This window comes from Cherax quadricarinatus, unplaced genomic scaffold, assembly GCF_038502225.1.
Source record: "Cherax quadricarinatus isolate ZL_2023a unplaced genomic scaffold, ASM3850222v1 Contig2952, whole genome shotgun sequence".
Classification (NCBI taxonomy): Eukaryota; Metazoa; Arthropoda; class Malacostraca; order Decapoda; family Parastacidae; genus Cherax; species Cherax quadricarinatus.
The window spans coordinates 4,601-12,229 of NW_027197978.1; the positions used below are offsets into that span (position 1 = coordinate 4,601).

The 7,629-nt window shown below is 38.8% G+C and overlaps 1 pseudogene; it reads right to left on the minus strand.

Annotated features, from left to right (window-relative positions):
- Positions 1 to 558: 558 nt before the first annotated feature.
- On the minus strand, positions 559 to 7,069 carry LOC138851951 (NADH-ubiquinone oxidoreductase chain 1-like; annotated as a pseudogene).
- Positions 7,070 to 7,629: the final 560 nt, after the last annotated feature.

The window sequence follows — 7,629 nt, forward strand, 5'->3', positions numbered from 1 at the left end:
ACTTTTTTAAATCCATACCTCCTTGGGGATCCTGATAATTTTATTCCAGCTAACCCTCTGGTTACACCAGTACATATTCAACCTGAATGATATTTTCTATTTGCATATGCTATTCTTCGATCTATTCCAAACAAATTAGGTGGAGTTATCACTTTAGTTTTATCAGTAGCAATTCTTTGGCTCCTACCCTTCGTCTCTCTATCAAAATTTCAAGGTTTAACTTTTTACCCTTTAAACCAACTTCTATTTTGAACTCTTGTCTCCACAATCATTTTATTGACATGAATTGGAGCTCGACCTGTAGAAGATCCTTATATTTTTACAGGGCAAACTCTTACTATTATTTATTTTTCTTATTATATCATTAACCCTTTAATCACCCTTTTAACAGATTTACTCCTAGAATGGTTATTTAGTTTATTTAAAACAAATGTTTTGAAAACATTTAAAGGAAGTTTTTTCCAATACCCACCAATTTATAAATTTAGTTTATACTAAAATTAATTTTATTCCTATAAAAAAAATTAAAAAATTCAGAGATATAGGAAGAAATCTCTTTCAAACTATATACATTAATTTATCATATCGCAATCGTGGTAAAGTTCCCCGCACCCAAATAAATGCAAACCTAACCATTACCAATTTTATATAAAATCTTAATCTTAGAACTCTACCCCCTAAAAATAATAATGTAGACACGCCACTTATAAACAAAATCCTAACATACTCAGCTATAAAAATTAACACAAAACCTCCTCTTCTATATTCAGTATTAAATCCAGAAACTAATTCAGATTCTCCCTCTGCAAAGTCAAAAGGAGTACGATTTATCTCTGCCAAACAAGAACCTAATCAAACCTTAGACAATGGGGACGTCAATCAAATAAATCACATTCTTTCTTGATAATATCTTAATTCCATAAACCTAAATCTTCTAACTAAAAAAACGTAAGATAATAAAATTAAAGCCAATCTTACCTCAAATTTGTGCTACAGCACGAAGACTTCCCAACAAAGAATACTTACAATTTGAAGCTCATCCAGCTCTTATCAAAGGATATACCCCTAATCTTAAACAACACAAAAAAAAATAATACACCTATATCAAAATTTAGTAATCCTGAATCATATGGAATAATCCTTCACAAAATTAAAGCAATAAATAAACCAAATACGGGCGATAAATAATAAGGTAAAAAATTAGATGTTACTGGCGAATTCTGCTCTTTTACAAACAATTTCACAGCATCCGAAAAAGGTTGAAGTAATCCTAAAAAACCTAACTTATTTGGACCTTTACGAATTTGAATATAACCTAAAATTTTACGCTCCAAAAGAGTCACAAATGCCACCCCAACTAATACACAAACCATCAACATTAAATATCTCACAATTGTAACAATCACAGCATTATTCCCCCAATGCTTTTACTTATAGAATATTTTCTATATAATTAAATTCTAAATCTAACGCATATTTTCTGCCAAAGTAAATTTAATTCTAGGTACTCCTTCCAGTACACCTATGTTTACCTGGAGTTTACCTGGAGAGAGTTCCGGGGGTCAACGCCCCCACGGCCCGGTCTGTGACCAGGCCTCCTGGTGGATCAGAGCCTGATCAACCAGGCTGTTGCTGCTGGCTGCACGCAAACCAACGTACGAGCCACAGCCTGGCTAATCAGGAACTGACTTTAGGTGCTTGTCCAGTGCCAGCTTGAAGACTGCCAGGGGTCTGTTGGTAATCCCCCTCATGTGTGCTGGGAGGCAGTTGAACAGTCTCAGGCCCCTGACACTTATTGTATGGTCTCTTAACGTGCTAGTGACACCCCTGCTTTTCATTGGGGGGATGTTGCATCGTCTGCTAAGTCTTTTGCTTTTGTAGTGAGTGATTTTCGTGTGCAAGTTCGGTACTAGTCCCTCTAGGATTTTCCAGGTGTATATAATCATGTATCTCTCCCTCCTGCGTTCCAGGGAATACAGGTTTAGGAACCTCAAGCGCTCCCAATAATTGAGGTGTTTTATCTCCGTTATGCGCGCTGTGAAAGTTCTCTGTACATTTTCTAGGTCGGCAATTTCACCTGCCTTGAAAGGTGCTGTTAGTGTGCAGCAATATTCCAGCCTAGATAGAACAAGTGACCTGAAGAGTGTCATCATGGGCTTGGCCTCCCTAGTTTTGAAGGTTCTCATTATCCATCCTGTCATTTTTCTAGCAGCTGCGATTGATACAATGTTATGGTCCTTGAAGGTGAGATCCTCCGACATGATCACTCCCAGGTCTTTGACGTTGGTGTTTCGCTCTATTTTGTGGCCAGAATTTGTTTTGTACTCTCATGAAGATTTAATTTCCTCATGTTTACCATATCTGAGTAATTGAAATTTCTCATCGTTGAACTTCATATTGTTTTCTGCAGCCCACTGAAAGATTTGGTTGATGTCCGTCTGGAGCTTTGCAGTGTCTGCAATGGAAGACACTGTCATGCAGATTCGGGTGTCATCTGCAAAGGAAGACACGGTGCTGTGGCTGACATCCTTGTCTATGTCGGATATGAGGATGAGGAATAAGCCTTGTGCATACATCGAGTGCCACCGAGTTAATCTTTTCTAGGCATAAGTTGGGGTCTGTGTTGCTTAGTATATCTTCCCAGCTTATATCGGTTAGGACTTGGTTTACTTGGTCCCACTTTATGTTTTTGTTATTGAAGTTGAATTTGGTGAATGCTCCCTCGTGACTAATCTCATTATGTCGGTCTGGGGCTCCACGCATACATGACTGAACCTCAATTATGTTGTGATCTGAGTATATTGTTTTTGATATGATGACATTTCTTATCAGATCATCATTGTTAGTGAAGATGAGGTCTAGTGTATTCTCCAGTCTAGTAGGCTCTATTATTTGCTGGTTTAAATTGAATTTTGTGCAGAGATTTAAAAGCTCGCGTGAGTGTGAGTTTTCATCAGAGCTGCCTCCTGGTGTAATTACTGCAACAATATTATTTGCTATATTCCTCCATTTTAGGTGCCTTAAGTTGAAATCCCCCAGGAGCAAGATGTTGGGTGCAGGAGCTGGAAGATTTTCCAGACAGTGGTCAATTTTTAACAGCTGTTCCTGGAATTGCTGGGATGTTGCATCCGGAGGCTTGTAGACTACCACAATGACTAGGTTTGGTTCTCGACCTTTACTGCTAAAACTTCCACTACATCATTTGAGGCATTAAGCAGTTCTGTGCAAACAAGTGACTCTGCAATGTACAGGCCAATTCCCCCCTTTTGCCTGTTCACTCTGTCACATCTGTATAGGTTGTAACCTGGGATCCATATTTCGTTGTCCAAGTGATCCTTTATGTGGGTCTCAGTGAAAGCCGCGAACATTGCCTTTGCCTCTGCAAGCAGTCCACGGATGAAAGGTATTTTGTTGTTTGTTGCTGGCTTTAGACCCTGTATATTTGCAAAGAAGAATGTTATCGGACTGGTGGTATTGTTGGTACTGGGGGGGATTTTTTTTCCGGCATTAGTATCTGTATCTGTTGGTTTGGAGTGGAGGCCATCGACTGTGGTTCCACTCCAGGAATGACTGGATTTGGTGTACGATTTCTGCCATTTCCTGCCAGTTTTTTTTCCTTCCTGGCACTAAAAAACCTCTCCCTCTTGAGTGGCTGTGGCTACCCAGGTTTTCCCATGGCCTGGATGTTTTGTATCTTTTTGTCCCCTTTAGATGGTATGCCTGGCAATTTAAGTTATAGCACAGTCTTTCCTGTACTGAAGAGGTACACAGTTCAGGGTGAAAAAGCGTACAGGAAGGGAGTTTGCATTTTCCTGTTGTCATATGGGCATGGCATTTTCTAGGGTGGTCATAGTTGCACGTCCCATCTGTTTTTCCAGATTTCCCATGCCAGCAGATACCGAGTGCATAGTATGTGCACAGGCTTGGTTTCCCTTTGCCTTGGGTTTCTGTGACTGGATTCCCTGTTGGTGCATGTTTCCCTGTCTTACTTCTATCCTCCCTAGCACCAACAATGGAGCTCCCACCAGTTGTTTTTGGTAATATATCCTCACTATTGCTAGTGGAGTCCTCTTGTTTGCTATTTCCTGCGGTATTTCTAGTTTGCAATATTGGTTTTATCTTATCTTTGACGACACTTGTTTCCCTACTATGGCTCCTGTCCCCTATGAGGTCATTTATATGTATTCCTTCCTGCTGATAATTCCCGACTACCCGGACAAAATCTCCAGCTTCACCATTACTGTCTCCCAGGACAGCATCTCCAGCTTCACCATTACTGTCTCCCAGGACAGCATCTCCAGCTTCACCATTACTGTCTCCCAGGACAGCACCTCCAGCTTCACCATTACTGTCTCCCAGGTCAGCACCTCCAGCTTCACCATTACTGTCTCCCAGGACAGCACTATCAGCCCCACATTTACTGACTACCAGGACATCATCTCCAGCCTTACAGTTTCTGACTACATGGCCAGTATCAAGGGCAGTACCATTCAGCCCAGACTTTTTATGTTCCCATCTGTTGTAGAAAGCTTCCAGGTTGTCTATGAAAGCAGCTTTGATGTTGACCTCTTTTAATACCCTTGTGATTTTAGTCCACAGATTTGTCTCATTTGGACATACCCAAAAACACTTCCCTGTTTTAATACTGCTTGTAGCTAGTTCTTGGATATCTGCACAAGGGGCGTGACACCAATTTCCACAAAAATGACAATTTATGCATGTGGAAGCCCGTTTGTTTGACTGACCACAGACTACACACAGCTTCATAATGATTTGAATGGTTGATTTACTGCAATTCTACTAGCAACCTCTTGAATATTCTATTAATAACCTCCTTAAATGAAGCTCTAGCTATTTGTATTTCTGTTTCTAACTGTTTTTGTATATTGGACAGTTTACCGTGCACGTTCCTGGTATATATTTAATGTTTGTGTTTATAAGGGCGCCTACAACCCCATCCATTTACAGTCTGCTTTATTGTCCAACGAAACCGTTTGAAACCAGTCAAGGGTTCGGACCATTCAAGGGTTCGGACCAGTCAAGGGTTCGGACCAGTCGATCTGATCTGATCAGTGGGTCACTTATTTAAACCATACTGGTCGGTGATTTGAGCTAACACATGAAGGATCTACTGGAAATTATCTACCCGAGTAATATGTGATTTGATTGATACAAAAGTATAACTTGCGTGTTGAAGAGCCGGTGACTGCTGGCAACTCCTACAATGACGAACGGTCGACCTCAACCCTTGTTTATCAATCGCTGTATCTAGCTTTTCTAGTTTTTTTTTCCGTCTCCACCACAATAAATGCTATATTATTACTATAGTTGACTGGTGCAAATTTTGGAGGAAGGACGCTTTTTCTGGAGTAATAATTGCTTCTCGTTGTGTATATTGCGACCGCTGGTAACTAGAGGTTATATGAAATTCACAGTAACGTCTGGTATTTCAAGAAAAAAGAAACTAATGAAAGTCACTCCACTCCACTAAGTACCATTATAATACTGGTTAGTTGCTACTACAACACTGTATTCTGCTATTCACTGGTATCACTAGATTATATGCGAGTACACTAGCAGGCCAGGAAGATTATTAAAAACAGCTGACTTGTGGTAAGTTTCTGGCGACTTCTGGCACCTTCCTCTATAGGCTTATCACTTCATTTACAAATTCACCTGTTTTCAAATGACACTTTAGCCTTTATCATCAATATACTAGGGAGATAAGATAAGATAAGATAAGATTTCGTTCGGATTTTTAACCCCGGAGGGTTAGCCACCCAGGATAACCCAAGAAAGTCAGTGCGTCATCGAGGACTGTCTAACTTATTTCCATTGGGGTCCTTAATCTTGTCCCCAAGGATGCGACCCACACCAGTCGACTAACACCCAGGTACCTATTTGCTGCTAGGTGAACAGGACAACAGGTGTAAGGAAACGTGTCGAAATGTTTCCACCCGCCGGGAATCGAACCCGGGCCCTCCGTGTGTGAAGCGGAAGCTTTAGCCACCAGGCCACTGTAGTATACACTATACACTATGTATACTCAATGTTATCAGGGAGACTTTCTTTCCTCTGACACAAAGTTCAATTATTATTATTTTTTCACACGGGACAGACCTATGATTCCCCTCTGACAGTAAACTCTGCTAGGTAGTGCACACTAATTCTCCTTTTTTGACTCAGTATATAATGTTTTCCGCCCAAGATTGGTTCCAGGCGCTAGAGGGATGTATCGTATAGGATTGATGACACAAATTAAAGTTCTAGCACGTAAGAGCGACCGTGAAAACACCAGAAAACCCGGAGCACAACGAGGCACGCTGACACTGTCACGACTTATTCCACCTTAAATGGAAGCGACAGGCGATATGTACATATTTTAGTTCTCATATCACACTAACTTACTAAATTGTGTATTACAATTAAATCCTCCTTCACAGAAACTATTCAATCACTGATACGTAATAAATAAATTTTATTGTAACCCATTTCTTCTCACCCATAAACTGCACCTTGATCTAATATACTTTAACTTCTTAAATTTCAATAACTATCCCAATAAGGGTTATCTAATAATGACGGTGTACAAACTGTTAAACAAGAGTAAGTAAGATTCTTCGTGTTGTATCATTTACAGAACAGGTTCCTCTAAAAAGACTAAAATACCGCCAAATTCTTTGAATTTAAAGACCATATCTACTAATATTCAAGTTTTATTTTTTACCTTTTAAGTATAACAGGGTATCTAATACTGGTTTATATCTCAATTTCTCGGCCTCTTCCCTTTTATAATTCAACTTCCATTTATCCTCAATAAACCAGTTTCACCTTTTATTGTTATAAATCTCAATTAACCCTTAAATATAAGAATAACCCTAAACTAAAACACTTTTACTAAGCTTTTAAGTCTAACCGTGATTGCTGGCACAAAATTTCATCAAGCTTTTTATAATTTACTAAATCAAATCCTAATCCAATATTTAATATTCCGTACTACGAATAACAAAACTACTGTTGCATCATAAATTATCTGTATTTTTTATTTTCTACTCACTAAGATATGCATGTACACTAACTATAAAATAAAAGTTCAAGCAAGAATCAAACTTTTACCTTCTTCGACCTATTGGAGCAAGCAGTAATTCCTAATACCACATTTAATATTCTAAGAATAACTACTTAAATTAAATATTAATTTACAGCTGGCCCACTATAATTCTAACTCCTACAATAAGTATAGTGCCTGATAAAAAGGACAGTTTTGATAGAACTGCTCATGTAGTTTTGCTACCTATATTATGAAAACTTATTTTTCTTAAGCTTTAGTAATCTCTAAATCTTCAAATTTGCAATTTGATGTCTTTTTTCCACTATAAAGCCTAATGCAATGATGGTTTTTTCAACAAATCATAAAGATATTGGTACCTTGTACTTTGTGTTTGGAGCTTGATCTGGTATAGTAGGTACCTCACTAAGATTGATTATTCGAGCCGAACTTGGTCAACCAGGAAGATTAATTGGAGATGATCAAATTTATAATGTAATTGTTACAGCCCACGCCTTCGTAATAATTTTCTTCATAGTTATACCAATTATGATTGGAGGTTTTGGGAACTGATTAGTTCC